Source organism: Triturus cristatus, chromosome 6, assembly GCF_964204655.1.
Source record: "Triturus cristatus chromosome 6, aTriCri1.1, whole genome shotgun sequence".
Classification (NCBI taxonomy): domain Eukaryota; kingdom Metazoa; phylum Chordata; class Amphibia; order Caudata; family Salamandridae; genus Triturus; species Triturus cristatus.
The window spans coordinates 1135749521-1135769945 of record NC_140589.1 but is presented as its reverse complement, the minus strand read 5'-3'; the positions used below and the strand labels follow the sequence as shown (position 1 = coordinate 1135769945).

General features: G+C 47.9%; 1 protein-coding gene and 1 pseudogene across 1 annotated transcript in view; one reads left to right on the top strand and one right to left on the bottom strand.

The window, feature by feature from the left end:
- FAM89A (family with sequence similarity 89 member A) overlaps window positions 1–20425 on the bottom strand; it is a 123905-nt gene that overhangs the window by 31692 nt on the left and 71788 nt on the right. The window lies entirely within an intron of this gene.
- LOC146821093 (18S ribosomal RNA) overlaps window positions 19358–20425 on the top strand; it is a 1583-nt pseudogene continuing 515 nt past the window's right edge.

Genomic DNA, 20425 nt, shown 5'->3' with positions numbered 1-20425 from the left:
TAGAGGTTCCATCACATTTGGCACCGCCACGTCTTCATGACATTACTTTCTGTAATTGGAACCATATTTATACGCCTCTGTTCCTGTGGTTTTGAAAGCTTGTGGAAGGTCAGAGTAGGTTTTAGATGGGGGAGTAGGAGTAAGGTCTTGGGGAGGTGGGTGCCTTACACTTAGGATGACACTCCAACCCAATTAATATTAATGAGGGTCATTTAGCAGGAAAGAATAAAGCCAGTTCTCAACTGCTCAGCAAAGAACATTAAATAAGAAAAAGTGTGCTCAACTTGGTTTCTTCAGTTATTGCTTTGGCAGATTTATGCATATACAGAAAGCAAACGTTAATCATACTCAGAGAATTAGCGTAAGTCAAATCATAAATCCTAAATACAAAAAGAACCATTGTGACTGACTCTGACTCTCCCTTTCCCTCAGTCTTTCTCTCCCTTTCCCTCCCTTTCCCTCCGTGTCTCGCTCTCCCTTTCCCTCCCTTTCCCTCCGTGTCTCGCTCTCTCTCTCTCCCCCTCCGTGTGTGTCTGTCTCTCTCCCACTCCGTGTCTCGCTCTTTCCCTCCGTGTGTCGGTCTCTGTGTGTGTGTGTGTGTATATATATATATATATATATATATATATATATATATATATAAATTCACTGAAAAAACCATAGGTTTCACACATGTTATAGTTAGCGGAAATTTTACTGATAAAAAACCAATGAAATTGCCCCGTTATAGTTAGTGCTGGCAACTATAACTCACGCGACCGCAATCCTCTGCTGATGCTAATACTGTATTTAGACACTTATTTGCCCATGTCTTCTTCCATACATTTTTAGCTATACATATATTACAAATATTTTTTTTTCATAAAGACACATGTCATCAGCAGAAGATTGCGGTCGCGTGAGTTATAGTTGCCAGCACTAACTATAACGGGGCAATTTCATTGGTTTTTTATCAGTAAAATTTCCGCTAACTATAACATGTGTGAAACCTATGGTTTTTTCAGTGAATTTGCAAGGTTTTTTAAATGCTAATTCCTAACTATAACGTGTGTGAAACCTATGGTTTTTTCAGTGAATTTGTACGGTTTTTTAAATGCTAAGTGACTTTACGCCATTTGTGGCGTGCGCGCCCACTTAACGCAGTTCGTTCCGTGCGCGCACGGTGCGCTTCGCGCACCGTGCGCGCACAGTGAGCACGCGGTGCGCTTCGCGCACCGCGCACCCACTTTACGCAGTTAGTGCCGTGCCCACGTTACGCTAGATGGGCCATGTACGCACGATGCGCTTCGCGCACCGTGCGCACATGGAGGACATATTATGCGCTTCCTTGTGATAGGTAATCTGTTGAAATTTTTTGGGAAATTTCTGTGCTCTGATAAGCCATGCACAAATGGTGGCCTTCGGCCAGCAATTGCACAAGGGGTGGAGAAAGTGTGGATAGTGTTTTTTTTATTTTTATTTTTTTACCGTACGCTTACGGTAAGCGTACGGTAAGCGTACCCCGCGAAATTGCCGAAAAAAAAATAATGCCGTTTTTGCTCTTGGGGGATGTTTGGGGACTCCCTCAACATGACTATGTGAGAGGGAGTTGTCAAAACATCCCCGTAACATGTTTTTGGCCATCATGTTTGATACATAACACTCAGTGCGGTAGACAAAATGGCGGACGCCGCTTCCTGGTTTCTGCCGATTCGAATGTTTACTAAGATCTAAGAGCCAATCAGAATCGCGCTCGCGCACGCCACCGTACGCTTACCGTAAGCGTACGGTAAGCGTACCGTAAGCGGGCTCAGATATATATATTGATTTAAAGGCTATTTTCTCAGAATCTACTGAACAGATTTACACCAAACCTACAAAAGGCACTTCCTTGACCTAGGGACTACCTCTCTGCCAAATTTCTAGTAATTCTGTTCAGCCGTTCGGGCTGTAGCTCGTTCTAAAGGTCCTATGGAAAAATGCATGGGAAAAACGCGTTTTGGGACCCCCCTTTTATCTCAGCCCCCGCTTGACGAATCCCCCCGAGACTTTCAGGGTAGGAGCGGAGCGTAGCGCCCCACCTATTTTGAAAAATTCGCGAGGATTCGTCGACCGGCGCCAAAGTTATTCAAAATAGAATGTTGCGGATTTCCTATGGAAACGTGGTCCTAACTATAACTACCTACTGGCGACCGCCAGTAGGTAATATATCTATCTATCTATATATATATTCACAGAAAAAACCATAGGTTTCAGGCACGTTATAGTTAGGAATTAGCATTTAAAAAACCTCAGAAATTCACTGAAAAAACCATAGGTTTCAGGGGTGTTATAGTTAGCTGGACTTTTCACTTGTACAAAACCATTGAAATTCCCCCGTTATAGTTAGTTCAGCTAACTATAACTCGGGCGCCCGCAATGCACTGCTGATGACGTCACATATTACATCACTCATGACATGGTCAGTGACATCACTCATGACATCACTGATGACATCTCAAATGACATCACTGATGACATCACTGATGACATCATCCAGTGAATGTGTGTTTTTCTGAAAATTAAATATGTTTTATATATGTATATCTCAAGGTCGATGGAAGAATAAATGGGTATATAAGTGTCTAAATGGATGATTTGTTTTTGAAAAATTGATTGTGTAACTGACTGATTAAGTGTATCATAGTGAATACATGGCTTAGTGAGTAATGTTTAAATATGTAAATATCTGTATCAGTCTCTCACTTTGTGTATAAGTGGCTGCATGGGTTGGTGAGTAGCTACATGGGTGTCTATATAGGTTATTAGTTGGTTTTTTGAGTATCAGTCTGAGTGTCTGCATGGTTCGGTGGGGGGTATTACGTAGTGCATAGGTGCATGAATGAGTGACTCACTGTTTGTATGTGTTGAACACAGCATGTGTGCAGGACTGTATGGGTGGATGAGTGTGTGTATGGGTGTGTTAGTGAGTGAATGACTGTCTCAATAGTGTCTTTATGAGTAACTACATATGTTTTAAACTAGTATATGTGACTATTGGTGTATATATGTGAGTATATGTGAGAGTGAGAGATTGAAAGAGTTCCTGTATGAATAAGTATGTGTTTCTATAAGTGATTGTTTAAAAGACTAAGTATGTGTAAGTTTCCGTAGAAGTAAGTATGGTGGTGTGTGTATAACTGTATATGCAAGTAAATGTATGTTTGATTCTTTATTAGCATGAGTGACTATGTGTGTGAGTAACTCTATGGATGAGTGGCATTGTGTAACAGGATGTATAGGTGTATGAGTACATATGATGAGTGAGTACATGTATGAGTGACTATATAGGACTGTTGGTGAATGAGTGGATGTGTATGTGGATCTTAGAATTACTGAAGAGGTTGTTGTAACTGGTATTGGTATGTCCATTGTTTTGAAAATTTTAGTCTCTATTTTTGAATGTGTGTATCAAAGGTTATATTAGGGTGAGAGGAGGTCTGCCACTCTATCACAAGGATGATGTCATCAGTGATGTCATTTGAGATGTCATCAGTGATGTCATGAGTGATGTCACTGACCATGTCATGAGTGATGTAATATGTGACGTCATCAGCAGTGCATTGCGGGCGCCCGAGTTATAGTTAGCTGAACTAACTATAACGGGGGAATTTCAATGGTTTTGTACAAGTGAAAAGTCCAGCTAACTATAACACCCCTGAAACCTATGGTTTTTTCAGTGAATTTCTGAGGTTTTTTAAATGCTAATTCCTAACTATAACGTGCCTGAAACCTATGGTTTTTTCTGTGAATTTCAAAGGTTTTTTAAATGCTAATTTCTAACTATGCCTACAGAGATAGGACATGTGAAGAAAGAAGAAAAAATGCACAGAAAGAAACAAAAGAAGTGCAGAAAGAAGCAACAGAAGTCCTCAAATACGAAGATAAGTGCAGGAAGAAGGATAACGTGCAGAAAGAACAAAAAGAAGAGCAGAAAGAAGCCTTGTTGCAAAATCATCCTGTACCCTCAACTTTTTCAGACGGATACTGGTGGTAACTGAGCCTGACTAACCAGTCCTAGAGCCAGTGCTATGTTAAAAGACACTTAGAATACAGTGAAAACACCTACATACACTAGGGAACATTATGCGTTGGGGTCCCCCTGTGATTAGCATGACCTCCTCTGTAAGCCCCTAGTATATAAGAGGGCATGGGGATTAAAACTACCTCTTAAAACAGGCCACAGGGCGTTTTTGCACACGTTAACTCAGGCCCCGTCCCCTCCCTTCACCACTGTGTAAACACGCCCTGTGTCCATTTTTAGTTGGGAGATTAAGTTAATTTGAATCCTGAGGGTCCCTGGGGTCCAACTAGCCCACTAGGTACCTCCAGTAAGTGCCACAGAGCTGCGTTGCAGAGAGGTGTAAAAAGTGGCATGGCCTGGACCACCTCTCTGCAATGCAGCTCAGTGGCGCTTACTGGAAGCACTTGGTGGGCTAGTTAGCCCCCAGGGGCCCTCAGTATTGAAGGGAAATTATATCCCCAATTTAAAACGTGCCATAGTGCGTGTTTGAACAAACAAATGATGGACGGAATGCTGACAATGCAGACATTCTCCCCCAGTCAAGAGATCTGGGTTAAATCCATCGTTCTTTTGCCCACTACGCCACCCCAGTTCAGACATGGCCATATGCAAATCAGTCTTGACCCTGTACCTCATGGGAACAGTCCAGCCCGAACTGCCAAGCCATGTCTTCCCTGGACCGGAATCAAGCATCCTAGGACCGGTTTCTGGCTATCAGCCGTCATCAGCCAGGATAGCTTGACTCCAGTGGCGTAGTGAGCACGGGTCCCACGTCTGGGAATACCCATCCCACTTAGGGCGAAAAGCGTTACAACAAACAAATGATGGACGGAATGCTGACAATGCAGACATTCTCCCCCAGTCAAGAGATCTGGGTTAAATCCATCGCTCTTTTGCCCACTACGCCACCCCAGTTCAGACATGGCCATATGCAAATCAGTCTTGACCCTGTGCCTCATGGGAACAGTCCAGCCCGAACTGCCAAGCCATGTCTTCCCTGGACCGGAATCAAGCATCCTAGGACCGGTTTCTGGCTATCAGCCGTCATCAGCCAGGATAGCTTGACTCCAGTGGCGTAGTGAGCACGGGTCCCACGTCTGGGAATACCCATCCCACTTAGGGCGAAAAGCGTTACAACAAACAAATGATGGACGGAATGCTGACAATGCAGACATTCTCCCCCAGTCAAGAGATCTGGGTTAAATCCATCGTTCTTTTGCCCACTACGCCACCCCAGTTCAGACATGGCCATATGCAAATCAGTCTTGACCCTGTGCCTCATGGGAACAGTCCAGCCCGAACTGCCAAGCCATGTCTTCCCTGGACCGGAATCAAGCATCCTAGGACCGGTTTCTGGCTATCAGCCGTCATCAGCCAGGATAGCTTGACTCCAGTGGCGTAGTGAGCACGGGTCCCACGTCTGGGAATACCCATCCCACTTAGGGCGAAAAGCGTTACAACAAACAAATGATGGACGGAATGCTGACAATGCAGACATTCTCCCCCAGTCAAGAGATCTGGGTTAAATCCATCGTTCTTTTGCCCACTACGCCACCCCAGTTCAGACATGGCCATATGCAAATCAGTCTTGACCCTGTGCCTCATGGGAACAGTCCAGCCCGAACTGCCAAGCCATGTCTTCCCTGGACCGGAATCAAGCATCCTAGGACCGGTTTCTGGCTATCAGCCGTCATCAGCCAGGATAGCTTGACTCCAGTGGCGTAGTGAGCACGGGTCCCACGTCTGGGAATACCCATCCCACTTAGGGCGAAAAGCGTTACAACAAACAAATGATGGACGGAATGCTGACAATGCAGACATTCTCCCCCAGTCAAGAGATCTGGGTTAAATCCATCGTTCTTTTGCCCACTACGCCACCCCAGTTCAGACATGGCCATATGCAAATCAGTCTTGACCCTGTGCCTCATGGGAACAGTCCAGCCCGAACTGCCAAGCCATGTCTTCCCTGGACCGGAATCAAGCATCCTAGGACCGGTTTCTGGCTATCAGCCGTCATCAGCCAGGATAGCTTGACTCCAGTGGCGTAGTGAGCACGGGTCCCACGTCTGGGAATACCCATCCCACTTAGGGCGAAAAGCGTTACAACAAACAAATGATGGACGGAATGCTGACAATGCAGACATTCTCCCCCAGTCAAGAGATCTGGGTTAAATCCATCGTTCTTTTGCCCACTACGCCACCCCAGTTCAGACATGGCCATATGCAAATCAGTCTTGACCCTGTGCCTCATGGGAACAGTCCAGCCCGAACTGCCAAGCCATGTCTTCCCTGGACCGGAATCAAGCATCCTAGGACCGGTTTCTGGCTATCAGCCGTCATCAGCCAGGATAGCTTGACTCCAGTGGCACACGTCACCTCAGGCCCCGTCCCCTCCCTTCACCACTGTGTAAACGCGCCCTGTGGCTGTTCTAAGTTGAGAGATTAAGTCCCCTTGAATCCTAAGGGTCCCTAGGGTCAAACTAGACCACTAGGTACCTCCAGTAAGCGCCACAGAGCTGCGTTGCAGAGAGGTGTAAAAAGGGGCTTGGCCTCAGAACACCTGGCTGCAGCGCAGCTCCCTGGCGCATACTGGAGATACCTGTTGGGGGCGCGTTTGCAGAGTGCTGCACGGAGGGGGCATGGCCTCCGGCACGATGCCAGTCTTTTATTTATTTTAGTTTTTTAAGAAGGGGGGCTGTTTGGTTCCCCTTCTTATTCTAATTTATTGGCCCTGATGACCCCATCCCCCAGGGCCAGTCTCCTAATTATATTTTTTTGACCCCAATCCCCAGGGCCGGCCACTGTTTTTTATTATTTTTAAAAAATATATATTTATAGACACACCTAGGACATGCTGGACAAACCGTACGTACCTATCACCATGACGATTTGCGTGATATTCATTAAAAGGCGACTATGCATGCAATGAATCCACGTGGAATGTATTTACACCACTAGTGAAGCTCTGACATGTCTGATGCCCTACCGTGCCTAATCCCGGTAGACACCCTTGTCGTTTATTTATACAAACATGGGTAGCTATTGACGGGCACATTTAATACACATGCACACCAAGCCATTCAAAGGGGATTCGACAAAAATTCGACCAAAACTATGCAAGAAACCCCCCTCACGGTTAATAAAACACACATCCACTGCCGGATGTGTAATACTTTTTATTTTACTCTCTGGAAAGGGGACGAACATCACTTGAGAGTCACAGCGCGCTCCTGACAGAGCCCAATGCTGTGTTACACCCACCATTGCCTGCCGTGTGCCACACACCTCTGTGTTGTATTCCACTAGCTAGTGCATATGCTATGACACTCTCTAGCCCATGTGCACTGTAACACTACCCCGTGAATATGTCATGCCACACTTGTCTTCGCACGGGTTATATTGCCCCATCTAACGTGCCTTTCTCGATGCCTATGTTATAACGCACAGTGCTATGCCATACATATTACAATCTGGGATCCATATCTTTGTCACAGTGCATATGCAACCTTACACTCCCCAGCACATATTTTATATTACAACTTTAGAGACTAGTTAGGTTACACAACACTGCCCTGTGCATATTACACTCCAAGGCACATATCGCATAGCACGCGCTAGTGCCTGTGCTATCTCGCGCTCTCCAATGAATCTGTCATTGCGCACAATGTATTGCATATTATATTTCACGCCCGGTTCATCTTATATCACACTTTTTGGTGCATAGTTTATACCATACACTATATCTAGTTTTCATTTTCAATCGTGCTCTCAGGACTATGTTCTATATAACACTGTGTTCACCTACCCTTTTCACGGGCATTACATTTTGCGATAGGGGGTGGAGGGTCAGGGGGTGTTTCTGCCAAGTGAGCCCGGAGTCACAGTCACAAACGTCCTCTTCTTCCTGAATAAAAGTGAGATTATGCTGCATACTTGTTCATATTTTAAGTAGTTCGCACAGACACAATGTTTTAAAAACAATAAAGTTCCTAATACCCGCCTTCTCTGAACAGTTAGCTTGCTGCCCCATCCCCTTCCTCCCTATCCTCTGTTGTGTGAATCCATGGACTAGCCTCCTCCCTCCTGCCATGCATGGTCTGATGTGCTGCCACTGCCCTCAGTATGATGTACCAGTCCACTCCTCCTGCCCTCCATTGCCCAATTCTATGCCCCATCATTGACCTCCTGCTTAAACTCTGTGCTTAGCTTGCTGCCCCTATTCTCCTTCCCCCTGCCCTCCGATGTCTTTGTGCATGCCCCTGCTCCATCCTTTTTGCCCACCATGTCCCATGGACCTGCCACTCCTATCTACTCTGAGTGTTCTGTTGAGCTGCCACTCCCCTCCCACCTGCCTAGCATTGTCAGATGACTGTAACCTGTCCCTGCCACCTCCACCCTGCCTGTCCACATGCCATGCCCCTATCCTCTTCCTCCTGTCCTACATGGTCCATTGTACTGCCACACCCTTCTGCCCTCCCTGGTCTGTTGGGCTGCAGCTGCTCCTCCTGCCTGCCCCGTGTGGTCTGTTGTGAGGTCCCTTCCCCTGAACTTTCTTGTCTGTGCACAGGTCCTGACCCTCCCTTCTATCCTCCATCGTCCTTTGTGCATGCCCCTCCACCCTCCTTCTTGCCCATCATAGCCATTGTGCTGCCACTAACCCTCCCACTTGCCATGCATGGTCTTCTGTGCTGCCATGGCCCCTCCCACCTTCCCTGTGTGGTCAGTTAGCTGCCCCGGACCCCCTCCCACCTTCCCTCCATGGTCTGTGTGTATGCCATCACAGTCTCACTGTTGCTCTTCATGGTGTGTCTTGCTTCTAGTGCCCATCCTGCCTGACCTCCATGGCTATCTTGCTGCTCCTGCCCTGCCCCCTTGCCCCCAGCCCTACTCCCTCCCTCCTGGCTTGTCGGTTCCATTGTAATGCCCCTGATCCGTCCCTCCTGCCCTTTATGGTCTGTTATGCTGCAGCTTTCTCTCCTGTCTGTCCATTATGGTCAGCTAGCTACCATTGCCTCTTGCCCCTCTGTTCTCTGTTGTCCATGTGCATGGTCCTGTCCCCTCCCTCTTGCTTTCTATGGATTGTTGTGCTGCACTCCCGTCCTGCATGCCCTGTGTGGTGTATTGTGCTGCTGCAAACCCTGATGCCTGCCCTGCAGGGTCAGTTTGGTGCACCTCTCCATGTCCCTCCTGTCCTGTGTTATCCAAGTCCATGTCCCTATCCCATTTCCTTCCATGATCCAATGTACCATACTTGCGAACATTTTGAACTTGGTAAGAGGGAGATTTTGAAAAAAAACTGGGGTATTGATTTTCCCCTTTGAGTTACATTGAAAAAGAGGATATTGTAGACAGGAGACAGATCAAATAAAGCCCATTTGAGCTTAAAAACATTGGACGTTTCCTGGCTGAATCGGGTCTGTTGGCATGCATGGTTGTACTACCATTGCCTCTTCCTTCTGCCCACAATGGTCTATTACATTGCCACAGGCTTGAAAGAGGGTAGATTTTGTATCACAGGGGGCCCCTGGCCCGTTCTGTCCACACCTGAAGTATGAGACCCTTGTCCTTGCCCTGCCAGCTGCATTTGTAGGCCGTATTAAATTGACCAGCGGGTCCTGTGTTGCTATATAATTATCCTGAGACATCCTTACCACTCAGCCAGTATAAAACCCCTGTGTAGGCCCTTCTGTTCAATATGTAGGCCTCTTTGTTAAATTGACCATAGCTCTGCAATTTTAGTGTATAGCAGTCTGAAGGCAGGTCTGCGAGGCCTTCTGCTCCAAACCAGTAGCCCCCACCCTACCCGAGTGCTCCGTGCTCGGTATCAAAGTTCAACATCCCCCTGAAGCTGTCGACATACAGTAGGCTGCATCCTGGACTGGTACTTGCTTCCTGGGCAGGTTTCCCGCTTTTAAGGAAGTGGCAACCGCAGAGCGTCAAGTTAGGAGAACTGAGGAGATTTTATACATGAATATATTGAATTCCCGTACAATACCCATTATTTTCTGCTTGCTCTATGGAACTTACGATAAGCGATTGGCCTGAGAGACTGACCTTTTCACCCAGTCCATTGTCAGCATTAAGTGGGTAAATGACGAAATGTCTGGTAAAATCTGCAGACGAAGCTTTTGGGTAGCATACGTAGGTAGATGTAGCGTGCAAAGGAGCCCACAAAATGATATAAAAAGGGAGCACCCACAGATATCGACGGACTACCTCGCCGTCTGTATGTAGGTTAACAGGCAGTGCAGGTTTTCCCCAAGAGCTGGGAGCTCTTGTCTTCCTTTGCTTAAAATGTCTTGCTCTGCTTTGCTTGAAGTATCTTATTATATTTTACCTATATGAAATGTCATGTTATGTTTAACCATTGTTCTCTTTACTTTTGCATTTAAAAGATTTTGTATTGTAATTGCAGGAATGCTTGCTCTAAGAGTAAACGTGAGTGTTTCTAGGTAACATTTTCCTTGGTGTAACTTGTTTCTCATGATGCATTTATAGATGTGTTTTCTCTCTCTCTCTGTCAGTACATTAATTGAGATACAGAGAATATCATGACAGCTGTATGATTATCTGGATTGTGTATTTTGTACTTTATGTCTCTATTCTGCGGTTTCTTTGAAGTTGCATCTTCTCATTAAACTGCCATTGTATTCTGCCTCCAATTCCATGTCTCATATGTCTGTTTTCTTCATTTTTGGAGCAAGCGTTCCTAGGCACCCCGGCTCAAATTAAGGTGCCCCTTTTGTCCCTGACTCACTCTCCTGCTCAGTTCTGTGGTGGCTCCCGGGGATCTGGGGACCGCCCCTAGCTTCCTTGACCCGTAATAGATCTTCCCTCCAACAGCCTCTCTTGCAAGTCCTGTATTGTTGGTTTGTTGCCCCTGCCCCCCTTTCCACTGCCCTCCATAGTCTGTTGTGCTTCCACGGCCCTTCCTGCCTGCTCAGTGTGGTTAAATTGTTGCCTTTGCACCCTCCTACCTGCCTTCAATTTTCAGAGTCCGTGCCCCTGGCCTCTGCCTCTCAACAGTATCCTAATGAACAACTAGATTGCTAACATTCTATATTTATTACAAAAGTGTGGAACGCCTGACATCATCTTGATGTAATCAAAACTGTAATACCTAGAGCATTTCCTTTAGAAATTACATATATGAGAGGGTCTTATTGGCATCAAAATTATGGTTAGTGCTCTAAAAGGCTAAAATAGGGACATATTTTCTGAGTTTTCAAATAGCGACAAAGCACTTTTAAATTATTTGTTATCTTTATGTTTTTTTATCCAGTTGACCACTTGATTAAATGTTGCACTTAGGGGAGATGATGTGGTGTTACTTCCAGAACTGCAGACTTTGCAACTGGGGAACCAGGTTGAAGTTTCTGCTTCAGCTCGACATTCTGTGTTTCTGGTCAAATCACTTAGTCTCCCCATGTCTACAACCAAAATGAATGTGTTCTTGTGTGATGTAACCAATCCTCATGTAAAGCACTCCAATACCTGACAAGTCTGCACTATATAACACTGCAAAAACACAAAATAATAAGTGTTTTGCACACTTCTGTCATTGGGCTATATTTGGGCTACATCTGGGTGATTTTGGGCTACATTTGGGCTCTTTTGTCTCCGGTGGCCATCTTGGGAGATTTATTTGTTATGAAGTTTCCTAATTTCCTCATGTACTGCAGTCTCCTCAGTAGGAAATGCTTTCAGTTTTTTACTTTGATTCCATCATGAAGGTATTCAGATATGTCACACATTTGCCATAAATTCTGAATGTTAGCACTCTAGTTGCTCATTAGATCACTGTAGTAAAACTACTGCACCATGGAAGTCTGCTCCTGGTATTAAAAGTGCATGTTTCAGTCTGCATGTCAGAATTTTTTAATGAAATAGAAGAGGATTTGAGAAGTCACTCAAAATGTGCCCTCATTTTCTTTCTTCAGCATTAATCATAATTTCTATGGCAAAATGAACCTCCTCATTGTGTTCCTTTTTAAATTAAATGTTTTAAGTGTTACCAGTTTATTCCAATCAAGATGGCTTCAGGTGTGCCATACTTTTTTCATAATGAAGACAGTAAGCGCTCTAGTTGTTTTTAAGAACATTCTGGGACATTCTGTCATTGGGCTATACTTGGGCTACATCTGGGTGATATTTGGGCTACATTTGGGCTCTTTTGTCTCTGGTGGCCATCTTGGGAGACTTATTTGTTATGAAGTTTCCTAATTTCCTCATTTACTGCAGTCTCCTCAGTAGGAAATACTTTCAGTTTTTTACTTTGATTCCATCAAGAAGGCATTCAGATGTGTCACACATTTGCCATAAATTCAGAATGTTAGCACTCTTTTTGCTCATTAGATCACTGTAGTAAAGCTACTGCTCACCAGGGAAAACTGCTGCTGGTATTGAAAGTGCATGTTTCAGTCTGCATGTCAGAATTTTTTAATGAAATAGAAGAGGATTTGAGAAGTCACTCAAAATGTGCCCTAATTTTTCTTTCTGCAGCACTAATCATACTTTTTATTGAAAAATGAACCCCCTCATTTTGTTCCTTTTTAAATTAAATGTTTTAAGAGTTACCACTTTAATCCAAGCAAGATGGCTTCAGGTGTGCCATACGTTTATCATAAGTAGGACTGTTAGCGCTCTAGTAGTTCTTTGGAACACTCTGGGAAGCTGCAGTAGAACACAAAGGAATCAACTGACAGTCTCTGCCATTGTTGGATGTACATGTTTTACTGAGAATGTCAGACTTCATTCTCACATGACTGAGAAAGATAATGTGAATTTACAGAAAATAAGCTCTCAGTTTAGCCTATAGATCACCTTCCAAGCCTCTGTGGTAAAATCATGAGAAAATATTTTTCTCTCAATCATGATATCCCAGCAGAAGGCTTTTTCACATGGTGAAATCACCTTAGAACATACCACAATTCCTAAAATGAGTATGGTACCATCAACAAATGATTTATAATGTAACTAAAGTCTTAAAACCTTCTATTAACTGCAATGCTTTTTAATGAGGTGCTATCATGTATATTGGTCCCAAGATGGCTGCCAACACTTCTTGGATGAAGTGCTGACAGCCAATCAGATCTCAAGATGAGATGTGTGGTTAGGCTCCGCCCACATATATATATGCTTTTAAATGCTATTTTCTCAGGATCTACTGAACAGATTTACACCAAACCTACAAAAGGCACTTCCTTGACCTGAGGACTACATCTCTGCCAAATTTCAAGTAATTCTGTTCAGCCGTTCGGGCTGTAGCTGTGTCTAAAGGTCCTATGGAAAAATGCATGGGAAAAACGCGTTTTGGGACCCCCCTTTTATCTCAGCCCCCGCTTGACGAATCCCCCCGAGACTTTCAGGGTAGGAGCGGAGCGTAGCGCCCCACCTATTTTGAAAAATTCGCAAGGATTCGTCAACCGGCGCCAAAGTTATTCAAAATAGAATGTTGCGGATTTCCTATGGAAACGTGGTCCTAACTATAACTACCTACTGGCGACCGCCAGTAGGTAATATATATATATATATATACATACATACATACACACACACATACACATACATACACACACATCAGTTCTCTTGGTTCTGAATGGAGCTAACAGAATAGAAAAAAATGAGCAATCCCTCTTTAAAATTCAACAAAACAGTACTTTAAAAATTTGTAATGGGACAATGCAAAAATATCTTGAGTCTAAAAGATGTTAATGTCTAAGGCAAAATGTCTGAAGCAAAAACCAAAGATATGTTTGCAGATCTTGTATAACCTTTTAAACAAAGACAGAACACAGTTTCATGGCAGGTTATTTCATAGAAAGGTGGTACTAAAATGTTACTTACACAGCAAACCAATAAAATTGTTATTTTATTAACCACCTATGTGCAAATGATTTCCATTGGACAGAAACAGGAGAAGCAAGCTATCCTTCTCCATATAAATACAATACAAATGGTTTTACAGGTTTCTTTTAAAAAACAAAAAAGCGCATTAATTGCTAGAGCCGAGCTATAAGTCAATGGATGTTACAGCGCTGTGGAAACTAACAAAACTACACCCCCCAGGCACCCCTGCGGCACGACGGGAAGAACGTGGTGACGCACCTTCAAGGAAGTATACAAGAGCTTCCGGGGGCACCACACGGGTGCCGACTACTCTTGTTCCGGTGCAGTGCTGAGAAGCAGGCGAAGCGCTAAGGGTGTGGACTCCGCCGTAATTCCCCCCCCCCCCCCCCCCCCCGAGTCTTCGTACGGCATACAGCACTTGGTGGCAGGGCTGGACTCAGCCCCTTCGTTGCTCCGTTGGGGGAACCCGTTTCGGTGGTTCCATGCGGAGCAACCTTCCGCCTGCGTGAGGGGAGGATTCCCATCCCACCTTCGTGGCAGGTCAGACCTATGTTTTCTTTCCTATAACGCAACTGTCAACGTTTATCTGAGGATTTCCTAGTTGTCACTCTTCTCGTGAGTGAGCTGGGGGTTGGATTGTCAAGTCAGAGGACCCGCAAGCAGCAGGTCGAACGGGGGGAAAAACCCTCCACTAGAGGTATCAAATACTATGAATACTATGTTTGCAGTCAATGGAGTGAAGCCACTGTGAGAAGACGCATGTCAAAAAATACACGGTTCGTAGATACGAAGGAGCGGGACATTTTACATAATCGGGCTTTACTAACTAAAGACAGAGATACAGAAAAGACCACGGCCCTATGGGGGGGGGGGGGGCAACGTTTGTTTTGAATTGATGAGATGGATGAGTGCGGCCACCTCCCAAGACGTATTGTAGATGTGAGTGAAACCAAACGCTACCGTTTGCTGAGTGGGTGAAAGCGTGCAACTGGGAAATGATCTATATGTTTGTGTCTTCTCAAGCAGGGGATCAGTGAGTGAGCAGAAGGACGGCTCTTCCGCTCCCCTGTTAAAGGCCTACCCATTTTGCTCAGTGGTAGGTCAAGACTGCTTCCCTATTCTTTCCAAAAGACGCTTACCATGTTCTGAGATTGCATGTACTGTCTCTAATGCGCTTTTCTCTTTAATGCAGTTCTGAGTGCTACCCCACGCTGCATTTATTATCGGCTTCAGAAGAGCTGTTATTTTCCTTTACAGGTACGAGACACTCCCCAAGCCTTTGGGGGGGGAGGGAAGGGGTAGGATAGGGAAGTAGATTGGGTTTAGGTACTGATCTCGGTCTTATTCTCTCTACAGGTCTACCTCCCTGCTGTCCCCATCCTTTTCTTCCCCCGCTTGATCACCTCATGGAGTCTGTGTATATCTGACCAGACCGTGGGGGTGTCGAGAGGTGGATCCCCTAGAGCAACGTACGATCCTGAGGATTCCTGGCCACAACAATGGACTTAGTGCAAGGCTCTACTGGACACAGCGGGCTAATGCAATCATTTGAAAATAACAGTCCTGTGAAGTAGTATGTGACTTGTGGGAGCCTAATTCCTTGTAGGGATGAAACCCCAGAGGACATTCGCACAGGGTAAGTTTAACATGAAGGCAACTGAGCAACTGCACCCCTTCCAGCAGCTGAGACATTTTTCCTCCTCTGTCACCACACGACAAATAGATACCTCAGCACTGCAAATACAAAGTGTTTGCTAGTATCAGATTGTAGGATTCTGTAAGCCACCATATATTGGGTGTTCTCAAGTTCCTGTAAATTGGGATTAGCCATTTTGCCCTGGGCTTGCTATATTCAGAGGAAAAAAAATAAATAACGGGCGTGGGGCACAGATTCTTCTTCATGGCCACAAAAAGGACAAGCCTTTTAAGCTGGACTATTAGAGCACATCCATTTCGACATATAGGTACAGAGTAGTAGGGACCAGTGTAAATTTAACATAACTTTCTGGCCAGATTCAGCTCAATTTCATCTACAAATTGTATAATTTTGTCAAATTCTTTCACCCTTGGAAAACAGTTGGTCAGCATGCCCAGTACTAGGCTTGAAGTAAGCATACCCAATTTAAAGTTCATAAAACACCTTTTAAGCTCAAGTTTGCTGGTTGATCATTCATTTCCCCAGGACCTTCCCAAAGTCTATCTTTGCCCCTACTGAGCAGGGAACGTTTTATGTTTTTAATCCGGTGGAGGTCACCAGCCCCTGGAAGACTAAGTAGTTCTTCCAGCCCTTGGCGATAATAAAGCAATTCAGGGGTGATCCAAACTCTTTTCCAATACAGTAGTAGTCTGATTGCAAATCTTTCTGAAATCGACCTGAGCCCCAGACTATTCTTCACATTCATTACAACGAACACAGCAGAGGACATTTAGCACATAACTATCGAACTGTTTCAAAATACCTCTCCTCGGCTAAGCAAGCTAAAAAAAATACTTCTGCAAATACAAAGGCAGAGACAGCATAGCTGCAACTGAATTTTGATTATTTTTCAGAAAATCTAATGACCATATACTTATGTACAACATTTAAACATGCAGCCTGGTTATATTAACTGAACCAAACCTATTTGAGCATTTTTCCTAGTGGAGAAATCGTTTTTGACACTTCATTAGATGGTCAGCCTGTGTTAAGGCCATCCTCCAACCCCTATAAGCACTCCTTACCTTTTGTTAGAATCAATAGTTGCCACATTTCTAGTGGACCTGCTGGAAAGAATTCAATACATTACCTGGCCCATGCTCTTGGCCCACTGTTTGCCACTAGAGCGTCATCACCTCATTGTTTCTGAACTTCAGTTCCTCTTTTGAACGGGTCACCATTAGGGCTGGGCGGAATTGGCGTAACGCCACTACGCGGAATTATGGAAAAAAATGTGTGGAAAACTAGCGTACGTCCCGAGCGTCTGTGTGCCCGGGACAGGGGTCCCTCGTGCCCGGGCAGGCTACCCCGATCTCCCCGGCCGGGTTGAGAAGCAGGGACTAGCCACGGGGCCTGGGTTTCGGTCAGGGCCTGGGGTGTGGGAGCCCCTGTCCTGCTGCCTGCCAAGTGTCCATCTGCCCGGGACAAGTGTCCCTGGTGCAGAGCCCCGGAGCCCTGCAAGGGCAGGCAGGAGCCCTACCGCTATGGCTCAGCTCAGGGCGGGCAGATGGGCGTCCTTTCGGTCCCGGCCATCTGGTCACACCTTTCTTCTCTGCCATCTGGTTGCACGCAATGCTTTGCAATGGGGCGACCAGGTGGCCGGGCTGCCCTGGAAGTACCAATGGGGGCTCATTTGCCTCATCGATCCCGGCCAGGGCTCCAGGAGGTCCCCGGAGTCTCCTGGTGCGCACGGGTTCCCAGAAAGAGGGGTAGCTTTCCTCCGGATTACTAGGGGGTGGGTACGCCGAGACACCCCTCCCGGGCAGGCGGTTCTCTGCCGAGGACCAGATGGGCTATGCCCGGACAACACCTCCCCTCCGTCCGGGGGCTCCCGCCTCCGGCTCACGGCATGGCAAAGTGCCCGGGAAGGGCTCCATGGGTCCCAGGCAGTCCTCCCCCAGGTGTCCGGGCCTGAGACCTCCCGTTGTCCTCCCCGTGCCAAAGGCCCATTCAGGGTCCCCGAGCCCCCAGGGACACTGAGCACCCGAGCCCTGCAAGGGCAGGTGGGAGCCCTACCACGAAGGCTTGAGGCGGGCAGATGGGAGCCCTTTCGGTCCTGCCATCTGGTGGCACCTTTCCCCTCAGCCATCTGGTCGCACGCAATGCTCTCCAATGGGGCGACCAGATGGCCGGGCTGCCCTGGAAGTCCCGATGAGGGTTCATTGGCCTCCCGGATCCCAGCCAGGGCTCCAGGAGGTCCGTCCCGTGAGCCTCCCCACTCCAGACTCAGTCCTCGGTCCTGCCGCGTAGCAGGGTGCCTGGGACGGCGTCCCACGGGCCCGAGGAGTCTTCCCCCTTCGCCTCCGGTCCCGGGAGCCCCGGTTGGGTCTGGGAGCCCCGCCAGGCCCCTGTGTCAGGTGCTCCAGCCCTGGGCCCTGTCCTCTGGCCCGCCAAAGGCCCGGGACGGGGTTCCGCCGTGCCTGGGAAGCCTCCCCTGCTCGGCTGGGTTCAGCAGCTCCCAGGGCTCCGTCCTCGGTCCTGCTGCATGGCAGGGTGCCCGGGACAGGGGCCTGGGGAGGCTTCCCCTTTGCCTCAGGGCCCGGGAACCCCAGCCAGGACGGGGGGTCCGTCGGTCGGTCCCGTGCAGGACTCCCCTGCTTCTCAAAGTGTCCACGGGCCCCGGGTCGGAGGGCCCGTTGGGTCCCCCTCGCAGCCTCCATGGCTGGGGCCCCGGGCTTCCGGCCCCCCATGCTCCAGCACCCGCTCACTCTTTAGTTGGGGCACAGAGCGACCAGATGGCTTCCCCTGATGGCCGGGCTTCCCTGGTGGAAGTCTCGATGAGGGCTCATTTGCCTCCCTGATCCCAAAGAGGGCTCCAGGAGGTCGGGCACATTCGCGCCTTGGGTCCCCTCCATCACCTTGTGTGCACGGATTACAAGAAAGGGGGGTAATTCTCCTCCGGATTAGTAGGAAGAGGTTCAGTCAGACCGTGTGGATTCTGAGACAGGGGAAGGCAGCATCTGGGCCTGCCCGATGGGGGCCTCAGCTCCGTGAGGTGCCGTGATGCTGAGACGGGGGAAGGCAGCACCCGGGCCTGCCCCGCCGGGGCCCAGGTACGCACCTGCCTCTCAGCTCCTTCCCGATGGTCGTTTTTCTCCGAGTCTGCTTGCCCCGGAAGCAGGCAGGGATACTAAGCCAGCATAGCCCCTGCGCAGGGCGGCCTGCCAGGGGAATCCCCAGCCGTACTCTGATCGATTGGGCACTCTGTCCGTTTAGGGATGGACTGCTTGGCCAGCCTCGGCTGTTTCAAGCAAAGAGCTTCCACCCCGCATGGACCGTCCGACTCGAGGGCCTGCCGCCTGGCAGGAGGCCCTTCACCCTACCCAGCAGAGCGAAGGAAGAGTGGCCTCGGCAGCTCGTGCCCCCCCAGTGGTCTGACCCGAGCGGAAGGGGTTGGGTGGCGGCAGGCCCTCGGATGCTGCTGCCCAGCAGGTTCGTAGGCACCGTGAGCCACGCCGTCACCCCTCTCCGCCCAGCACATTTCCACAGCAGCTCGGAATGACCGTTCCGAGGGGTGCCGCTGACGTCAGGCTCCGGCACCCCTGCATCTCGCTAAGGCTGCGCCTCGGCCCGCCTCTCCCTTCCAGGGGACACAGCTGGGCCTGCCGGTGCCCATGTGACCGCACCTCTCCACCCCTCCAGCGAGCCCTCCCGCCCGGGCGGGCGGGCTCCTTTCCCCAGCAGGCTCCCAGAGGGAGGGGTACGTGAAGGTTGCTAGTCAGGGAGATGGGCACGCGGCCCCCCGAACCCAACCCGTCAGCAGGTGCGGCTGCCTGGTTGATCCTGCCAGTAGCATATGCTTGTCTCAAAGATTAAGCCATGCATGTGTAAGTACACACGGCCGGTACAGTGAAACTGAATGGCTTATTAAATCAGTTTTGGTTCCTTTGATCGCTCCATCTGTTACTTGGATAACTGTGGTAATTCTAGAGCTAATACATGCCGACGAGCCCTGACCTCCTGGGATGCATGCATTTATCAGACCAAGACCAATCCGGGCTCGCCCGGCCGCTTTGGTAACTCTAGATAACCTCGGGCCGATCGCACGTCCCCTTGACGCCGACGATACATTCGGATGTCTGCCCTATCAACTTTCGATAGTACTTTCTATGCCTACCATGGTGACCACGGGTAACGGGGAATCAGGGTGCGATTCCGGAGATGGAGCCTGAGAAACGGCAACCGCATCCAAGGAAGGCAGCAGGCGCGCACATTACCCACTACCGGGGAGGTAGTGCCGAAAAATAACAATACAGGACTCTTTCGAGGCCCTGTAATTGGAATGAGTACACTTTAAATCTTTTAACGAGGATCCATTGGAGAACAAGTCTGGTGCCAGCATCCGCGGTAATTCCAGCTCCAATAGCGAATATTAAAGTTGCTGCAGTTAAAAAGCTCGTAGTTGGATCTTGGGATTGAGCTGGCGGTCAGCCGCGAGGCGAGCTACTGCCTGTCCCTGCCCCTGCCTCTTGGCGCCCCCTTGATGCTACTGACTGAGTGTCCTGAGGGTCTGAAGCGTTTACTTTGAAAAAATGTGTGTTCAAAGCAGGCCGGTCGCCTGAATACTTCAGCTAGGAATAATGGAATAGGACTCTGGTTCTATTGTGTTGGTTTTCGGAACTGGGGCCATGATTAAGAGGGAAAGCCGGGGGCATTCGTAGTGTGTCGCTAGAGGTGAAATTCTTGGACCGGCGCAAGATGAACTAAAGCGAAAGCATTTGCCAAGAAGGTTTTCATTAATCAAGAACAAAAGTCGGAGGTTCAAAGACTTTCAGATACTGTCGTAGTTCCAACCATAAACGATGCCGACTAGCGATCCGGCTGTGTTAATCTCATGA